A 21,883-nucleotide genomic window follows, 5' to 3' on the forward strand; every position below is an offset into this window, starting at 1 on the left:
GTTCATATTTCACTACGTGCACTCCGCATCAGCCAAACGGCTCGCTGCACCTGCACTGCGAGGGGGACCCAAGTTCCCATCAGCAAAAACACGTGGGTTTGCTCAGCGCCATATACTGTAGATAGAAAAGTTACGACAACGGAAGTCCAAAAACGGTTATCGTCACGTGGTTCATGTAGACGAGGATCGTTCCCCGGAAGTTCATGGCGGGCAATGTGAATGCAATGATAACAGGAGATAGAACTACGATATTTGGTAATTATTAGTGAATAAAGGTTTTGATTTGCAATATTTATACAACAAATCGATATGTGTATGTATTTACATCAATATGTTTTAAAAAATAAAATAGAATTTGCTAATATTAAGTGATAATATTAGGATTAGTGTGAACAGCTAGTTTACATGTTACTAACAGTGCCTTGTTAAAGAGCCTGTTGCTGTTTATTTATAGCTTTGAATTCTTTAAAACCAATAGTATCTTCTTAAACTTGTATGGTAGTCAGGAGCATCACTTTCTAATGTTTATTGATATATTTAGAGGTAGGGGATCTAAAGTAATGCTTTAAAATTCAGATTAGATTAATTTCTACCATTTTCTTAAATTCATGGTAGTTTCAGTAATCCCATGGTAATTGAGGACACAAGTTATCTAAATGACTAATGTCATCTTTATGGCTTTCAGAAAGGACAGGAGACTGATAGGTGACTATCAAAGGACTAGCAGCAGCAGCAGCATGATGATGATGATGATGATGATGTTAAATGTGTTGTTTTAGGAACATCCATTGGAAATACATGGAATTCAATAAACATTGAATAGCATATCATGCAGTTTGTCTGTGCCTTTTCCTCCGTGTTGTCCTGGTTTTCTGTGCTGCCTCCTAGTCGCCACCATGGTTTGCTGTGCTTTTTGGGGATGCTCAAATCGTTCAGAGAAAGGAATACGAATGTACGGCTTCCCCACTGACACAGAGCGGAGGAAAAAATGGCTGGCTCAAGTCATCAGGAGCAATTTCACGACCAACAGCAAAAAAATATGTGAGGTAATTATATACAAACACTGCATTTGCACTTTTTCACAAAACGAAAACCACACCATTGGGAAAGCTTAATGTTTTGTTTAATACAAAAAAAAATAGGGAAAGGCTTGAAAAACACTGAGAGTTGAGACTCAGGGTGCAGGGTGAGGGTCTCAGTGCAGGTATTCAGGCTCCATTGAACCCCCCTCTGGTTCTTGTGCTGAGAGAGGGAGTAACAGCAGGAGAAAGGGTTATACACACCTATATAGCAAACCTATTGGATGGGAAATTGCCTTGGGGAGATAAGGTGTGGTCTCTGTTCCCAACTGAAGTTATGGAACTTTATTATTTGTGAGTTTAACAAAGTATGACAAATGGCATCAGTAACAGATGTGATATGAATTTCTATAAAGTTGTCTCACATTCTTGGTCATATTTTATATACAGTATGTAATGAGTATAACATGTCCAGTAAGTATAAAGTGTTTCCTAATACTGTGTATTCAACCACTATGGAGTATGTATGTGGGCAGACAAAACTGAGTTGTTCTGTGTGTGAAGTAACCATAGGGCTACATGTGCTTGATGTCACCACCAACATGGGTAGCCCTAACCGAGCCATGTGGAAATCCTTTGGGGTGGACCAAAATAAAACATCTGTGCCACATCCAGCAAAACCAGACAGGCAGCTTTATTTCATGCCCGATGTCCCACATCTGGTAAAACATTTAAAAAGTGCCCTTGTCCGTGGGCAGGTCTTCATAATTCCTGAGGATGTTGTTAACAGAGAGAACCTCCCCTCTAACGAGGTTTCGGTGGTCCCCATTAAGGACTTATTGACCTTTCGGGAAGGGATGGCCTTAAAAATAGTTCCCCATCTTTCAGCTGCGGCCATCAAGCCAAGTCACTTGATAAGATGAAGGTTGGTCTTGCTCTAAATGTGTTCAGGCTACAAGTGCTGGGCTGAAATACATGGTTCAGCAAGAAAACCGCCCTCTGTCCTACCTGACGACAGCGTGGTTCCTGGAGCAGGTTGATCGTTGGTTTGATCTGATGTCATCTCGCCATCCAATTACAGCCCTGAGCAGGCTCAAGATGGAGGAGTACCAAAAGGCCATCACCGTCATCCAGAACATCGTCCATCTGTTTCGTGGGATAAAGATAGGTCAAAAGGGAGGTTGGAAGCCTGTTCAAACAGGGGTGATAATGGCAACAACATCAATGTTGGCCATACAAGAGGAGATGCTTACACAAGGACACAGGTTTGTGTTAACGTCAAGGTTCACACAAGACTGCCTTAAAAATACATTCAGCTGTGTGAAGTCTAAAAATCCTGTCCCAACTCCAGTGGAATTCCATCATGCACTGAGAATCATATCTGTGGGGCAGTTCCTCACCACCATCAGCTCTGGGAGCTACCAGGAAGACCACAGTAGCTTTTTGGCAGACTTCCTGGACACAGGGGAGCCAAAAATCACTCCATCAGTCAGAGTGGAACAGCTGATGGCAGTGAACAGAGCAGCTGCACCTGACCTCACAAAAACTGAGAAATGTATTCTCTTCCATCTTGCAGGCTACATCGTCCACAAAATCATCAAGTTTGCTAGCATCTGTGAAAAATGCAAAATTGCAACAGAGCACCATGATGAGAGTCCTTCTGGTGACAACAGCTTGTTCGTGGACTTGAAAGACTTCAAGGCAGGTGCTCTTTGTCGTCCCTCCCAAGAAGGCTTTGACTTCATTCACCAAATTGAGGAACTATTTAGGACCAAGACTGGTTCCTCCCTCATGCCGCTCCCCAACGCAGTGGGTGTCTTGGAGAAAGAAGCTCAGGCCCTCTCCAGCAGGCTTCCGTCATGCTATGGAGTACAACAAAAACTCGTAAAAATATTCATACGGCTGAGGCTGAGAATCGAAGCCAAACAAATCAGAAATGACATAAAAAAATAATAATTAAAAGATGGCCATTTTGGAAGCAAGAGCCAATCCAAAAAGGTGAAAAGGAACAACAGCAACCAAGCTACCACATCCAGCAACCACCAAACAGATCCACAGCTGCAATCATTTCCATTTGTCGTTGCAATGGAAATATTTGGACTAAACATTGCTCTTCCACCTGCCAGCACCCAGCTAACATCACTGCCCCTCCACCCGTAACATCACTGCCCCTCCACCTGCCTACATCACTGCCCTCCACCTGCCAGCACCCAGCCAGAGGAGCGCATACAACAAAAACAAGCAAGGTGTCCCGTCATGTACCTGGAAGTTTGGGTTGGCAAAATGGAGTAAGAGAGGGACTTGAAAAACCTTGGTGGCTCTCTACTCATGTTGTTACAGTTGTCTTGGTTACAGCTCTCAAGTTTTTTTTTGTGCCATTTCCACATCTTTAGAAAATATGAAATAAAAAATTGAAGTGAAATCAACCTCTTCTCTGGAGAACAAACTTTGATTTCTCTGTCTTGTGAGTTTGCAGTCTTGCAGTTTTGCTCCTCCACCTGTAACATCACTGCCCCTCCACCTGCCATACAGTAGGTTACTAACAAGATTACTTATATAATACAGTGATAGAGTACATGTTTAGTATGCTTACTTATATAAAACAGTAGTATTAAACTTACCTTGTGTTTTCACTCTCACTTAAGTCCCTCTCTCTTTGCCATCAATCCAAAATCAGCTGAGCTGCAACATTATACAGACAGGTAATAATCAACATAATCACAAGGACACAATATGGCTCTGCTAAAAACACTCACTCTTACACGCACCAAAGTTATATTTATCTCATATTTAACTCCCTCCACCCCCGCATTCAATCCCGTTTAGAAGCCCCTCTTCTCTAATTCAACATGTTGGACGAAATGACATTAAGAGAACGGAATTTACAATTAAAAGGCTGTTCAACGGGTGTTGCTAACTTGATCCGGTATCCTAGCTTAATCTGTTATCTGTAAACGTTCCCTAAATCTACTAATTTAGGGATAATCCACTGACATCCTTTAATACACATGTTCATTTGAATCAGATGTACTGATAATATCCGCAATATAAATCTTTAAACTTCTTCTTACCTTTAAAAGTCTGTCACGAACGGTCTATTATGCTGCAACTCTACAGCTCTGCCAGCCTTGGCGCTAACTTCCGGGGAACGATTGAGAGGCTCCACGATCCGCCATTGCTGTAAAAAAGTGGTCCATTGGAGTGAACGGAGATGACGTAACAGAGCGTCCACACTACAGCTTCAAAAAAAGCTTGGAGCTGGGCGTGTCTGTAGCTTGGGGATTTTATTCAAGCAACGCGACCAACAACCAATCACATGAATCTCCCGCCCCCGACATACAAAGCAAAAACCCCCAGGGATTTTATGGGAGCAATATATATATAAACTCCCCAAACAGGCGAAAACCTACCAGTTTCACCCACTGTCTCTGCCACCTCCCTCCATGCCTGGTTCCTCCGGTTTGTATCCCGGTAGGTGAAGAGGGTCTGGTCATACAAAACCGGGTGATTTGCTACGGCGATAGTTAGTTTCTCCTCCAACTTGTTTTGAAATATAGAAATGAACGGCGGGATATCTCTCCCAGTTTAGACGCGGTTTGATTGGCTACGGCTTGAGCTGTCAGATTTTCCGAAACGGGATTTGATTGGCTGGCGCTGGCTACTCCGGCGTCTCCGGACCGCTCTGCTACCCACAATTCAGTTCGGCGAAAAAGCGAGGCAACGTGACGTCACCCCATTCAAAGTGAATGGGCAGATTGGAGTTGTCGACGCTGTGGACGCTGTGGACGCTGTCGACGCTGTAGTGTGGACGGGCCGCAACTCTCAGTCTATATGGCGCTGGGTTTGCTATCCTGGCTCCAAAATGGTGGAATGAGCTCCCCATTGACATCAGGACAGCAGAAAGCCTGCACATCTTCCGGCGCAGACTGAAAACTCATCTCTTTCGACTCCACTTCGAGCGATAGAATTACTAACAAAGCACTTATATACTACACTGAACAAAAATATAAACGCAACACTTTTGTTTTTGCTCCCATTTTTCATGAGATGAACTCAAAGATCTAAAAAAAAATCTATATACACAAAATAACCATTTCTCTCAAATAGTGTTCACAAATCTGAAACATTTTGTGATTGTGAGCACTTCTCCTTTGCCGAGATAATCCATCCCACCTCACAGGTGTGGCATATCAAGATGCTGATTAGACAGCATGATTATTTCACAGGTGTGCCTTAGAATGGCCACAATAAAAGGCCACTCTGAAACGTGCATTTTTGCTTTATTGGGGGGGTCTGGGGGGGTCCGAAAACCAGTCAGTATCTGGTGTGAGGAGTAGGGGTATAGGGTTAGGGTAATGTTGTGAATCGAGTGGCCTGTGTTCGTCGTCCATAACATACGCCTTCCCATACCATAACTCCACCACCACCATGGGCCACTCGATTCACAACATTACCCTAACATTTTGTTAACAAAATAAAAAACCTCACAGTACCCAGCCACACTCTCATTTTCTCCATAGACATAGTCTCACTCTATACCAACATTGAAACCCCACTTGGCCTCACCGCAATTCAGCACTCCTTCAATAAAAACCCAGACCCATCCAGACCCGACAGCCAAATTATTCAGTTGCTCCACCTCACACTCACCCGCAATGACTTCATGTTCAACAATAACCACTACCTCCAGCTGTGCGGTTGTGCGATGGGCCGGAAATATGCGCCAGCCTATTGACATCCTCAACACACATCACCCTAAAATAAAACTCAAACATCAGTTAAATACACACACTGGGGTCTTTTTCCGCAGCTCCAGCGACCACAGCAAGACACTCACCACCAGGGTTTTCTTTAAGGACACAGATCGCCCTGGGCACACGTACGGAGGCCTGATTAAGTTCCAGCTGATCTGCTTCCACAGGATATGCACCCTCGCGGAGGATGTGGAGGAGGCTACCAGAATCCTCTTTAGTGCGCTGAGACCTAGGGGCTATTCGAGGCGCTTCCTTAGAAGCATTAAGGCGGAGGTCAGCCGCACCTTCATGGAGAAATATAAAGACATCTCCACCTGGCCGTCCGGCCCTACCCTGGTCCCCCTCATCACAACCTACTCAGGGAGCCTGACCAGCCTTTTAGGCAAACTAAAGGCCAATTTTGGGGGGGCCAGGGGTGACTGTGACGCGCTGCGACCGTGCCGGCTGATCTCTGCCTACCGACGTAACAAAAATCTCCAGGACCTCCTGGTCCACACAAAACTAATAAAAGCATTAAAACTAGGGAGGCGCCTCGGGTCTCTGAGGTTGGTTTCGTTCGCCTCCCCCACGTTTTCAATCCCTTCTCTCGAGAGGGGAGCAATGTACGGCAGGCCTTGACACCTAACACAAAAAACGCTATTTATGCAATTAGGTGCAAGGCCTGCCAGAGACTCTATGTGGGGGAAACGCGCAATGAGATCAGCCTCAGAATTAAACAACACCAATATAGAATTAGAGACGGGGACGGCACGAGCGTTTTATACAACCATTTTAAACTCCATGGCCTCCAGAATGTACAATCTATGGGCCTGGAGAGCAGCAGCGGCTGGAGCACAGGCCAGAGGCGAGCGGCGGAGCGGAGGTGGATCCATCGCCTGGGCACCATTGACCCGGGCGGACTAAATGAAAAATATAATTGATGGGTCCGCCTCCCACCACTTAAACATGTTTTATCAACTTTAATAACCTGTGTGATCTCCTCTCCCCCCGGGTCTCTCCCCTGCAGATGGGTGATTTTAATTCCCTTCTCTGCGGGTGTGTCAGCCTGTTTTAATCCGCCCTCCACGTATTTTAGCACTTATATTTATTTATTAATTATTTATAGATCCTCCTCATCTGGACTTTTTGTATTGGTGTGCTACATTTTTATCGCATCTTTTCAGCACTATCTTATTTATCTTAATGGTGTTCATATTTATGTTTTTATTACTTCTTACATGTTTTATAATTTTCACATATATATATGTGTATGTTTTTATCTGAAAATGATCAAAGCCACATGAGGAGGGACGCTTTTATTTGTTTATTTATATTTATTTTAAATTATTTTATTACCTGGAGGCTAGAAAACCACCCGCAGAGAGGAACTCTTCACCTACCTGCCACCCTTTTAAATAAACAGAGCCAAAAAAACACCTACCCTTTGGAATCTTTTAAACTTACCCGACCTCGATTTTAGTGGTTTTTGTTTTTCAGTGACATCCAGTTAATTGTATACGATTTTACTAACCCGGTGGGCCTTCCTTTATTTTATTATTATTAGTTAATTTTAACACTCCCTTTACTTTTTAAATTAATATTACTGGGGAGATTGTTTTAATTATTTGTATTTTTATCATTGCACTTGTGTTTTAACTGCACTTACACTTCTATGCATGGCTTATACGAATAGAACTGGAATCACTTTTAAATTGGCCATTTTAGATCCCCCTATCATTTAGGGTATTTTATGGATTCCATTGGGACAAGCTCCGCACACGCACACACACGTAGATACATCGATACACGCACGCACACGCACGCACGCACGCACGCACGCACGCACGCACGCACGCACGCACGCACACACACACACACACACACACACACACACACACACACACACACACACACACACACACACACACACACACACACACACACACACACACACACACACACACACACACACACACACACACACACACACACACACACACACACACACATGGAACATCCAGGTGCTCTTTTGCAAACTTCAAACGTGCAGCAATGTTTCTTCTGGACAGCAGTGGCTTCCTCCGTGGTGTCCTCCCATGAACTCCATTCTTGTTCAGTGTTGTACGTATCGTAGATTCCTCAACAGAGATGTTAGCATGTGCCAGAGATTTCTTTAAGTCTCTAGCTGACTCTCTAGGATTCTTCTTCACCTCATTGAGCATTCTGCGCTGTGCTCTTGCAGTCATCTTTACAGGACGGCCACTCCTAGGGAGAGCAGCAACAGTGCTGACCTTTCTCCATTTATAGACAATGTGTCTTACAGTGGACTGATGACCATCAAGGCTTTCAGAGATACTTCTGGAACCCTTTCCAGCTTTATGCAAGTCAACAATTCTTAATCGTAGGTCTTCTGAGAGCTCTTTTGTTCGAGGCATGGCTCACATCTGGCAATGCTTCTTAAGAATAGCAAATTCAAAACTGGTGTGTATTTTGTATAGGGCAGGGCAGCTTTAACCAACACCTCCAATCTCGTCTCCTTGATGGGACTCCAGGTCGGCTGACTCCTGACTCCAATTAGCTCTTGAAGAAGTCTTTAGCCTAGGGGTTCACATACTTGTTCCACCCTGCACTGTGAATGTTTACATGGTGTGTTCAATAAAAACATGAAAACATATCATTGTTTGTGTGGTATTAGTTTAAGCAGACTGTGTGTGTCTGTTGTTGTGACTTAGATGAAGATCAGAACACATTTTATGACCAACTTATGCAGAAATCCAGGTCATTCCAAAGGGTTCACATACTTTTTCTTGCAACTGTATTATGCATATCATGTTTGTAATACTTCTTTACTTTTGCATATGTTATGCATCTGTTTTACAGTAAGGGATTGCTGCTTTTAGAAGACTAGGACATGATTAAACTGGTCAGTTATATGTGCTATACAGTTTGTATTTTGTTAGGGCATATGGTAGGCTATGTCACTAACCACTCAAAGATAAATAGGATAGAGACAAAGACGAGGAAACTAAGGTCCGCCTGCTCTCACATTATTTTCAGTTTCAGATCGTTGTTCGTTGTTTCCTGTTTTTTTCCCTCTTTGCTGTGGGTGCCCTGTCATGATAGATGTTTATATAAATGGTGTTGTTTTGTGTGGTTGTATCATGGATGTATAATAAGAACTGGATACAGTGTGGGAGGCGGGGCCTCATTCATTCCTATGAGAGCTGCTCATTGGCGCATGAAGATAAAATGGGCCAACTTTTGAGAGAGCGAAACGTCACAGATTACCCGTCATGCCTGGGAAGTACCCGTATGTGCGCTCATAGAGCATGCGCAACTTAAACCACGCCCCCCAAAATGCTCGTTCACATCAAGCACGTCAATTTGCGTACACGTAACAGCACCGCGCGTTCATGACAGCATGGTACTGGATTTGTTATCATGGATTTGATAAGCGGCCGCTGCAGTTAGCAGCTAGCGGCTAGCTAGTAACTATGCTAAGTTACACATCAATCGTTATGTATGTACCAGAGATGTTCACAAGTCTTTTTTTGCAAGTCCAAGTCAAGTCTCAAGTCTTTGTGGGGTGAGACTTGATCAAGTCTCAAGTCTTTGGTCACGAGTCCAAGTCAAGTCTCAAGTCTCTAAAAAAATAAAAGTCTCATGTCTCTTCTGGTTGTAATAAGCCTTCTATTGTCTGCTGCTATAGTAGGCTTCATCTGCTGGACACAAAATTAACACCATTTACCAGCCAAATGCTGGTAAATCATACAAGTGGCTGGTAGTACTGTATGTTGCACGCACCAGCCAAAAATAACAATGGCAATCTATTGAGTGGCTGGTAAAATGTCAACATTCACTAGGCTAGCCATTTGGCCAGTGGACAAACATTTTAAAATTTGACCTCTGCAACCGTATTGTTTAATTACACTGGGTCTCTAATGACATCTTTTAAGTCTACTATTAATAAACATATTCCTCTATCCTCTCACTCAAACCCAGTGTCATGGTAACCTGAAAAACCTGTAACATTAATGTTACGTGGTCAACAATAAACCTGTAACCTGCCTATAAACCCACAGATGTATTTATGTATGTAACTATGTATTTTTCTACGTTTAAAGTTAGCCAGTAGATGGTGGCAGCGGGTAATGATTAACGTTACCGACCTTTTTTATGTCATGTCAAGAGTTGGATGTCAACGCCACTCAACTCAAACAAGTGTGACAAGCAAACATTCACTCATCTTTTCAAATATTCAGTTACAAAGCTAGTAGCAAGCTAAGTTAACATTACATAGCTGATGCTGAGCTAAACATGTTTGCTAACCGTCCATATGCGTTAATGTGACTGACCTCTCCGGGTGAGTTTTCAAGTGCCTGATGAAATTCGACGTTGTTGCGCCAGCATCCTTGATTTTGATATTGCAGACTTTGCAGTGTGCGCTCCTTTTGTTGGTGCCACCGGCGTTTTGTTCGAAGTTTTTGTAGTTGAACCTAATTACAAGCGGTACAGCCGCAGGTGTGCCGCCGGTCGCCATTGTGTTACGGCCCGTCCACACTACAGCGTCGACAGCGTCGACAACTCCAATCTGCCCATTCACTTTGAATGGGGTGACGTCACGTTGCCTCGCTTTTTCGCCGAACTGAATTGTGGGTAGCAGAGCGGTCCGTCTCCGCCGGAGTAGCCAGCGCCAGCCAATCAAATCCCGTTTCGGAAAATCTGACAGCTCAAGCCGTAGCCAATCAAACCGCGTCTAAGCTGGGAGAGATATCCCGCCGTTCATTTCTATATTTCAAAAAAAGTCGGAGGAGAAACTAACTATCGCTGTAGCAAATCACCCGGTTTTGTATGACCAGACCCTCTTCACCTACCGGGATACAAACCGGAGGAACCAGGCATGGAGGGAGGTGGCAGAGACAGTGGGGGAAACTGGTAGGTTTTCGCCTGTTTGGGGAGTTTATATATATATTGCTCCCATAAAATCCCCGGGGGTTTTGCTTTGTATGTCGGGGGCGGGAGATTCATGTGATTGGTTGTTGGTCGCATTGCTTGAATAAAATCCCCAAGCTACAGACACGCCCAGCTCCAAGCTTTTTTTGAAGCTGTAGTGTGGACGCTCCGTTACTACGAGGTAGTAACAGAGGCGCGCACGTCTGCGTAATGAGCCCGGCTAAAATAACTGGATGGCCTACCTGCCTGTCAGCCTTCCATCTGGGCACAAACTTATCTCGTGCCCTCATTGGTCATGTGCGCGTTCGTGTGTGTTGGAGACATGGATGTATAATAAGAACTGGATACAGCGTGGGAGGCGGGGCCTCATTCATTCCTATGAGAGTTGCTCATTAGCGCATGATGATAAAATGGCCCAACTGTTGAGAGAGTGAAACGTCACAGATTACCCGACATGCCTGAGAAGTACCCGTATGTGCGCTCATAGCGCATGCGCAACTTTAACCAACATGCTCGTTCACATCAAGCACGTCAATTTGCGTACACGTAACAGCACCGTGCGCTCATGACAGCATGGTAATTGCTTGTTATTATGCAGTTAGCAGCTAGTGGCTAGCTAGTAATTATGCTAATGTACACATCAATCGTTATGTACTTCTATTATGCTGTAACAGGATCTAGTGATATCCAACAGAGCTTCATTTAGCATGAAATAATTATTGCACTGTATATATATATATATATATATATATATATATATTCTTACCTACCCTACCTTTAACTCTTTTTAGGGTGCAGCTATATGTTTTATTTATTTCAAAGTGGGCCCGTTTTAATAATATTTGTTTTCCTTCAAATGTGCAGAGGACTCCCCAAGTGCTGTGTTTAATTTGTTTTAAAGTAGCCCTGTGTATTATTTTTAATTCTCCTTATAAGAGTTCTTTGTTTCTTATTAGAGGTTAACAGTTTTATATCATGTAATAAATAGCCTAATAAATGCAAAAAAACTGTAGTTTTTGTCTGATATAACAATAAAAAACTATGAAATATGTTTTGCGGCTCCAGACAAAAAAATGTTTTGGAAAAAGGAGCAAAATGGCTCTTTTGGTCAAAAAGGTTGCAGACCCCTGCACTAGGGCATTGCATTCCAAGAATGCAGGGTTGTTGGTTGTTCCTAGAGTCTCTAAAAGTACAATGGGAGCCAGAGCCTTTTCTTATCAAGCTCCACATTTGTGGAATCAGCTTCCAGTTTGTGTTCGGGCGGCAGACACCCTATCCGTTTTTAAGAGTGCGCTTAAGACCTTCCTTTTTGATAAAGCTTGTAGTTAGGGCTGATTAGATTCAGCCCCTAGTTTTGCTGATATAGGCTTAGTTTGTCGGGGGACATCTTACTTCTTCCTTCTCTCTGTCTGTACCTGTGTACTCTCATGTTCCGATTAACCCAGCTTCCCCACATTTCTTTCTTTTTGGTATCTATATACGGGGATGATCCTGTTGCTGCGGTCCTGTGTCCTGGATCGCGAGCCCTGGATCTTGAGTCGTGGCTGTGGTCCTGGATCATAGGTCCTTAATGGATATCCTCGTGGATTCATCTTCCTATTATACACACATGGATTTCCAAACATTTGGACTACCTATGTTGCAAATGTATTATCTTTTCAATTTACACACGGCATCTATTGCACGTCTGTCCGTCCTGGGAGAGGGATCCCTCCTCTGTTGCTCTCCCTGAGGTTTCTCCAATTTTCCCCTTTAAACCAGGGGTGTCAAACTCAATTTCATCGCGGGCCACATTTGCATAAAGGTTGCACTCAAAGGGCCGTTTGTAACTATATAAATATATAATATATATATAAAATAATGTGTTATATTACATTATTGCCTCTGATTAGTATCGGATAGGATAATAACTTAGTCATTAACTACGTCTGAAAGCAGAAGTCTCTACAGTGTGCATGTCACAAAACGAGATGCATTGTGGGACATGTAGTTTATGGGAAACCTGCTTCTGTAAAGTGGCATGTAACCGTATAATAAACGTATTATATTCTTTGCAAGCTCTTGCGGGGCCACATAAAATGAAGTCGCGGGCCGGATTTGGCCCCCGGGCCTTGAGTTTGACACCCCTGCTTTAAACTGTGGGTTTTCTCCGGAAGTTTTTCCTTGTACGATGTGAGGGTCTAAGGACAGAGGGTGTCATATTGTCATACTGATATTCTGTACACACTGTGAAGACCACTGAGACAAATGTAACATTTGTGATATTGGGCTAGATAAATAAACATTGATTGATTATTAGCACATTTTACAACTTGAGGACCGAATGTTTTTAATAAGGGCTATACAAACGTTCATGCTGGGTAGTTTATTTCGTTTAAAAAAATGTATCCAACGATTTACAGACCACTCTTTCCCAATGTAAGTCAATGGGAAAAAGTGTTTCCGGGCCCAGCAACCTAATGGAAGTGTAGTACTGCCCTTTGGCCACAACGAATATTCTTTACTCCAGGTGTAACTAAAGTCTGATAAGAGTTGATTATATTTCATATCATTAATCCAGATCTGTAAAGTAACTAAAGGTATTAAATACATGTAGTGGAATAAAGGTACACCATTTACCTCTGGACTGTAGTGGAGCAGAACTACAAAGAAACAAAAGTGGAACGGGGACCTATCATGCAAAATGCACTTTTGTACGTCTTTTATACATGAATATGTGTCCCCGGTGTGTCAGGGAACTCACCAAGTGTCCGAAAACACAACCCTCTCTCTTTTCCTCCATACCCAAATCTCAAAAAACGGGGCTGCAATGGATCTGATACAGACTGATACAGATTTGAAAATTCTCTGACATCAGGAACGAGGAGCTCCGCCTATATGGCCAACTCTCCACCTATCAGGGGAATGTGGGGTTGGGCCACGGCCGGCCTTTGCTGCTCGAAAGCACTGGAGACGCTGTAGTACATATGCCAGGTCTGTAAGTGGCGCTGTAGTCTGCCACAAAAGCAGCGAAGAAGACTTCCCTTGCATCAGATGAAATTCTGCAATTCAACACACTGAGCCGGTTCTCACTGCAAACATGTGTTTATTGGTAATAGTTGATAGGTGCACAGATGTACATTATCACAGGTCTGGAGGCAGGTAAGTGGTTTCTGGTCTCATCAGCTGAGGAGAGGTGGAGCAGAGGGAGCGGCGTGGGGAGAGAGGGTTGAGTGCATCTTCATCTGGGACATAATGATTCTCCCCCATCCTCCCCTTCCTCCCCTTCTAGTCCTTCTTGTTCTTGTAGTCCTCCAGGTGAGACAGCACCCAGCCGGAGGGCCCCATGATGGCCACGAAGAAGGCCGTCATAGCAATGGCCTGGTCCTGGGGGGCAGAAACAAAGAGATGGTGGAAACAGGAGTCTACAATGGTAGGGGTGAGACTGCAAGACTCCTAAAAACCAAAACCAAAAGGAAGGAAGTCTTCTCTTATAGTTGCTGTTTACTAGACTTGTGTTTCATATAAAGCAGATGGCTGCACGTTGGCAGGAAACAATAAAACGATTATTCTGCAATTATTAAATTAAAAAAACAACACAGCTATTTTTAAACAGTTCTGAGTACAAGCAGCCACTAAAGCATCCTAGATAACTAATAACACAAAGTATTACTGCTGGTGATTAAATCAACCAATCTAATGGTTCTTACAGTTCTGCTCTTTTTCCTGATAATAACACAGAATATGACTATTACAGCTTTATGAGGACCATGGGCTGCTTGGGTTAGGGTATTAGGTACCACTTTACAATAAGACTACCCTTATAAACGGTTTACGAATATTTTGTAATTCATTTATTAATTAGATTGTGAACACTTTACAAATCATTAATAAGCTTTTACAAGACATGAGATAAACAGGGCAACTGACCGGTTGCTTGCCAAATAGTGAGCCCGCATGTATCTGTACTGCTCAGTCTTATATTGGCTAGCTTTATCACTGGCCCCACCATTGTAACCCCGGAGCATTCGTCCAAAAAAAATCCACTAATAATGAAGAAAATTAACACATTTGTTGCAATAGTAATTTATGCACTAACTACATTACTACTACTACAAATTTGAACAAAAAACCTCATTTTCCTCAATTGTTCATATTTGGTTTATTAAAATAATGATATTGTGGTCATTGTTAAAAAATGTCTGCTATTATGAGTATTATTATTAGTAGGCCATAATCTGCTTTCTGCCTTCCTGTCATTAGGAGTTAGAAATGTAATGGCTATAGATTAGATTAGAACCTTCATTATCCTAAACTGCTGGGATATTTCCCAGCAGGGGATACTTCATATAAGTACATCAGGTTTCATAGAGCCAAGCATTTCAAGCAGTGGCGTAGCCAGGAATTATTGTGTGGGTGGGCCTGGAGAAATGTAGGTGGGCCAGGGGGAGACATATTAAGCGTGGGGTCTGAGCTGAAACTTCATTAATGATTTTTTAATGCACTAATAGAACATAAGCATAAATTAGCAGTGAAAACAAAAAACATAGGCACGGCGGCCACAGAATGTGTGTCGAACTGACATCCACATAGGGATGGGTATCGTTAAGGCTTTAACGGTACTACTACTTTTATCGATAGCGCTTATGCTTATGCTCCAGGTTCAGTACCAACCACATCATACGCGGACGATACAACAGTGGTGGGACTCATCAGGGAGGAGGTGAAACATCTGACAGGCTGGTGTAACACCGACAACCTGATCCTTAATGTCGATAAAACAAAAGAGATTATTGTCGACTTCAGGAACAAAAAGCACTGTCACCCACCACTCCACATCAACGGCACAGCAGTGAAGACTACAGCCAGCACCAAGTTCCTGGGGTGCATATCACAAGCAGTCTGACCTGGTCCACTCGCACTACAACACTATTTAAGAAGGCACAGCAGCGCCTACACTTCCTGCACAGCTCCCCCCTCCCATTCTCACCACGTTCTACAGAGGAACCTAGAGAGCGTGCTGACCAGCGGCATCTCCATCTGGTCGAGAGACTGCAACGCCAAAGACTGGAAGTCTCTGCAGAGAGTGGTCAGGACAGCAGAGAAGATCATCGGAGTTTCTCTACAGTACCTCCCATCAGAGACACCGCTCAGAAACGCTCCCTGACAAAAGCCCAGAACATTTGAAAGACCCCACTCATCCTCACCACGCTCTGTTCTCCCTGCTGCCCTCCAGCAAGAGGTTCCGCAGCATTAAGAGCAGAACAGCCAGATTCTGCAATAGCTTTTTCCCCCAAGCCATCAGACTGCTGAACAGCAAGTAGACCAGTGACACAGAGATTACATTATTATGTAAAGAGCACATATTTGTATAGTATGTCTATTTTATTTATATGTATAGTAAGTCTTTATATTTGAAATGCACACTTTATCTTTAATTTTATCAGCACCACGTCACTATTATTTATTTATATGTACAATTTTAGCAAATTTTTATATTGTCCTGTTCCTGTAAGCCAGTACAACGACATTTCGTTTTAATAGTACACTCTGTGTCTTGTTGAAATGACAATAAAGTATGTCTATGTCTATGTCTTATCGATCCGGTCCTTTAACATTACTTTTATCGGTTATTTTGGAGAAAAAAATAAGGTCAACTAACTAAACAAATTCTGAACAAAACTAACATTGCTTTTTATTTAAATTAAATACATAACATTTCACATCAAAAGAAACAACAATGTTTTAACAAATGGTATTAAATAATGTGATGACAGAACTGTAAACAGAATACCTGAAACTTTAACAAAATAAATAACTCAGTTACCTCTAATCATAATCCATGTTTGTATAATGTAGTTAACTCGGTGTGTTGCTGCTAGCATACATAACACCTGACGTGGAAACGTTACTCGTGGACGCGGCTACAGAGCTACTAGAAAGACAGTCCAACCCGGTGCATTCCTCCGTCTGGATCTGGAGCATTTTTGCTAAATGTTTAGACACATTGCTCATGTTACCGCCCTTAAATGCTAAACTCTTATTCCACTTTTGGTAACGAGTATTGTCCCCATCGACACGGCTATAGTTTAACCACACCTCGGAGCGCGTTCTCTCCGCCATCTCCTCCGTGTGTGTGTGTGTGTTGCTGCATGTAGCAGCTGCGTGTGTGTAAACTGCCCCGCCCCCTCGCACACAGACGGGGGATAGATCTCTTAAACGGAGTTGGCGACACTTAAACTGCAATGAAATGTTTGTGTAGTAATAATACATACAACATATATCGGGGGCACAGGTTGTTTATCCTTGACAGTCGCACAGTGGGCACACACTGAGTGTTTTCATATTCAGCAAATGTGTACACGCTAAACTGCAGACCTCAAGAAGAAATAATACTTTCATTCACTCACGGCAAAAGTTACTTTACTTACTATAAAAACTTTCGGTAAAGAAATGCACTCCCTATTCCATTGTCATGAAGGTGGAATCTAACTATATCCAGAATATGTTGTATTGGAACCAGGCTAGAAACATGTTTATTTCTGCTGTAAAGTTGGGCATTTTAACATGGGGGTCTATGGGAATTGCTCCTTTTTGCATGTCGGCCACTAGATGAACTGCAGTTTGTGGCACTTCCTTCTGGGCTTCCCGGTTCTGCGCTATGAAGCGCTGATTGGCTGTGGGTGGGCCAGACGCAGTGATGTACCTGAACGCGTTCAATGAACGCGTTCATATTTTGGGCGAACGTGAACTGAACGTACTGTATTTCCGCTAGATGAACGTAATTGAGAACGCGTTCATTCTCAGCGCTGTATAACGGCGTTCAAAAGTGCGTTCATTATCAGCACTGTATTATAACGGCGTTCAAAAGTGTGCCAGATTGCATATGCCTTTCAGCCGAAAACCCAGTTAAAACACACCGTAAACAGGCTTCAAAATAATGCAGAAAACCACCCAATCTGGCAACAGCAAGCTGCCTGTGACGTGTACGCGCCTGTCACCCCTGGCTGTCGCACTAAAATATAAATATACTAAATATATCAGACTCCTCACAACAAACAATGTGGAACCGCGGAACCGGCGAGCATTGAATGAATGAATGAATTAGTATGGACGAAGCCGAGAGCAGCTGCAGCAGCACTCGCTCAGAGTGAGACTCTACGGCGTCGGCGTATGAGCATTTAAAAGAGTTTTACGTTAAAGTCAGTACTGACTCAGACGGAAAAAATCAAACGTTTGCCTGTAAACTGTGTCCGCCCGGTTTGAAAAAGCAAGTCCGTAAATCAACGACGTCGACAACAAACCTTAAACGGCCCATTGAGAATAAGCACACGACTTGCCTTTCACAGTATTTGCGAGTGGCGAATAAAAAAGAGCCAAAACAGATCCACTTCCACCCAAATCCCATTAACATCGTACAGGAGACAAATAATAGCTCGCAGCAACGTATTGAAAAAATAACTATAAACTATAAATTAGTTCATTTTTGAAACCATGAACTTTAGTTCAACATTTTGAATTATGAACTATGAACTGAACTAGTTCATTTTAAAATTTGTGAACTGTGAACTGAACTAGTTCATGTAGAAAGTGAACTTTCCCAATACTGGCCAGACCTCACATACGCGTACTGAACGTGCATCAAAGTCGTCCTATTCAGTCAGATATACCAAAAGATGAATTTGAACAACACGCGAAGCGATCGAGATGTTTCTTTCCCGGTGAGTCAACAATGGGTCCTCAAGGTACACGCCGCAATACATCTGTCGAAAATAATAGAATATTACCAGTTGTTCGGGCCACAATTTGTTCGGTAACACCGGGCCAGCGGGCCATTTATAATGTCGAGCCCTGTGGGGGCTTCTTAATATTTAAAAACCTATGAATGTCTTATATAACGGGAAAAAACTCAGCAACCTGACGATATGAGCCATTTTTACCGAAACAAAACACAAGTCTCACAAGAAGCGTTAGCATTAGCCCTTAGTGAAAACAGGCTGATGCTACTTCCGGTGCTAACTAGCAAAAACGATCTTTAAAACTTAATATGTTCTGCACGAACTACATATCAACTGAAAGCTGATACTCCACAGATTATTTTGATATAAGTAGGACACAAACTCACTGAGCTAGCAGCCAGAACAGAGCAAGAAAACAACAACAGTGTTCTAAACCATAACAATAATTATGTCTTACCGTTGCTGTTTTGTGATCAAAAGTCGTGTTCAAGGGAATAAAAACGCTGCTCAAGGTTAATCCAATGTCTCTTTGTCACTTTAGAATTGTTGTTGATAATCCATCATTACATTCATGGCCGCAAAGCTTTGCAGTCCGGGGCTCAGGGTGTCTAATGTGCTGTTTACGCAAGCCTCTCTCTCCTTGACGTAAATTCTATTGGCTCTAAAGTTTAAAAAAAGGTGTCAATCACCCAAATCGACTAATGGGTTCCAGAGATAGGATCCTGCGTAGTATGAATAATGCCAGCAGCGGCTGCTTTAAGCACAGACGTAGCAGAGGCAGCCGCACAACCAGCACAGCAGCAACGAACACAGCGAAGCGACAACACAGCGAAGAACACAGACAACAGCAGGCAACAGAACAGTCAGACAACAATCAGACCTTGATTATGAACTTCAGGAAAGGTATGTACTCTCTCTGTTTGTATCTATTAGTTGTGTATTTGGTGTAATCTATAGTAATTCCCAGGGGCGTCGCCTGGGGTAGGCCTACGGTTTTTTCTTTAGCCCCGGACAAATTCTCCCTCAATAATATAATACATTAACCTACTTTACCTATAGGACGGACGGCAGGATTGTAATTTCCCATGTTCAGTGAATGCAACACAGAGGCAAGACGAGGCCACCAGACCAATCAGAGAGTTGCATGGAAATAAACGTGTTTTATTGGCTGACAGGTACGTACCTCTCCTCTGTGACAATGTTTAAACTTTAAACTGTCAGCCCCGGACGCGGAGATTCTGAAGATGGACATTAGACATTTCTTTAATAAAAAAGACTACAATTCTCAAGTGGTGGCTCACACAACAACCCCAGAGCCACCACCGGAGCCAGGTGAACAAGGTATGTACCTGTCAGTAAACTTACAAGTTATGTCAACATGTAAGCAAAGCATAAATTATAGCTACGTTGACGTTACTTTGAATCGCGCGGGTAAGCTAAACCGTTAGCAAGTAGCTATAGCTAGCCAGATATATTAAATAATTACTTTGTCATACAATCTAAATGTTGTGTTTTTTAGCGTTACTTGGTGATTTCAAAGAAAGCTCTCTGGGAAATGTTGACTTACTGTCTGTGTTCGACATGAAGCTAGAAGCTACCTTACAGTAGTACACAGTTGATCCTGAGTCCTGCCAGTTAAAGTGTTTCATAGTTAGCTTAGCTAAGCATCAACCTAGCACTGAAATATATATGGATATTATGTGACAGTATTTCTGAGAAAAAGTCAGCTGAAATGGTGGCATAGTTGCCACTGCTTTACTGCTTTTTGTGACAGATGTTTGCATGAAAATATAATTATTCTGATTGATATTTCCTATTGACAGCTAGTTTCTATGTGACCATTATGAGATGGACAGCCAGCTAACAAGCTTTTTATACAAATATTTCAGATCAAAGCCAATCCAGTGGGGCTCCTGAAAGGGGGAAAGGGACACTATGCTCCCCAATATTAAGCCTTGACCCCCATCTTAAAATTGATATGATCAAAAAATGATCTGCATTGTCGGAGGCCTTTTTTCCTCATTATCATGTCAAATTGTACAGCTTTCCTTAGTGTTGAATGCAGAAAGATGACTATATTAGAGTATTAAGTGAACATGACTATATTAAAGTTTTAAGTAAATATATTAAGTGAATTACTCAAACTGCATTTGTATAGGAATGATTCTGTCCTATTGGCAGATACCTACTCTAACAGTGATATCTTCAAGAGGTTTCCAATGTACATGTAACTATTTTCAATTGGTTAGTATTACATTGTGTGACAGTGTGGTGACACTCATTTTAATGAAGACAAATGTGTGTATCTTGAAATTCATTTATTTGACAGAGCTGGAAACTGATTGACTTACATACTTGTTTGTGTTTACCTACAGTCATCACAGATGAGCCAAACAGAGTAGAGGATGAAGAAAGGAGAACAGGAGAAAGGGACACACAAGAAGGAGATACAACAGACAAGAACGACAATGGAGACAACAATGAACAGGAACACCAGAACAGACAAGAGTCAATGAGTAACATGACTGATTTAGGGACTGCAGATACAGGGCCAAGGCAAGTGAGACATCACTGCTTTCCATCCAGCATGTTTGGCCAGCAAAAGAGATCATTTCAACCGCAAACAGCAAGAGATGAGGGATTATTATTTCCTCCTTCCATCCCTTTTTTCTGTTTAATCTGATTACTAACAACTTCTAATAATTTGACATAGTTTATGATTTAATTGGAAAATGAAGTGTTTTTAAATAATAAACCCGTTTCTGAGATTTTTTTTGACATATGGGTGTTGAGAGATGTATCCATATCTCTTGATGTTGCTCTCAAAGTGCACAAGATTGATGCTTTTAACTTCAATCTTCCTGGGGGACCCCAGAGGGGGTGAGTTCCCCCCAAAATAGCACTTTATCTCTGCTTATGTAACTCCGGTGTAGTGTCCCCTCGGCAACAGATCACTCAGAGCTGGTGATTACTTTCCTGCATTTCAATGGACAGCATATAAAAAGGAGCTGCATTGCTTAAGAGATCCTCTCATGCTATCTCTTTTACAAAATCAGTGTCCAGTCAACAACAAAACATCAGTGATCGTATAGTGGTAGTATATATTTCACAAGCAATGTGAAACATTAAACTTATACAAACTGGTGTACAAAACTCACATACCTGCGTTGATCTACTGGAGTGTCTCTACTCTTTCTTCTCCACATCTCTTGTCCACCATCAGAGATTGCAAACATTTCAGAAACAGCTAGGTAGAGGACAAACAACTTGTTCGCTGGGCATGTCAACAACCTCCCTGCTTTGATCAAGACTTTAGGGAGCCTTTCAGCCCCTCTAGCAAAGGGACTGGAAAGCAAGCTTTGAACATGCAGTACCATCTACATGCTGTCATGTTCCAGACACTGCTCTCAACCACTCAGGGCTGCACAAATACCTGCAGACAGAAACAATTGACTTGGTG

At 42.5% G+C, this 21,883-nt stretch overlaps 1 long non-coding RNA gene across 1 annotated transcript; it reads right to left on the reverse strand.

Moving 5' to 3' along the window:
* Positions 1-1,106: 1,106 nt before the first annotated feature.
* On the reverse strand, positions 1,107-3,630 carry LOC139434043 (uncharacterized). Its single transcript, XR_011643438.1, has 2 exons — positions 2,028-3,630; positions 1,107-1,242 (listed from the first exon to the last, which is right to left on the reverse strand). It is a non-coding gene; the product is annotated as an uncharacterized lncRNA (long non-coding RNA).
* Between the last annotated feature and the right edge of the window lie 18,253 nt (positions 3,631-21,883).

Source organism: Pseudochaenichthys georgianus, chromosome 6 (genome assembly GCF_902827115.2).
Source record: "Pseudochaenichthys georgianus chromosome 6, fPseGeo1.2, whole genome shotgun sequence".
Classification (NCBI taxonomy): domain Eukaryota; kingdom Metazoa; phylum Chordata; class Actinopteri; order Perciformes; family Channichthyidae; genus Pseudochaenichthys; species Pseudochaenichthys georgianus.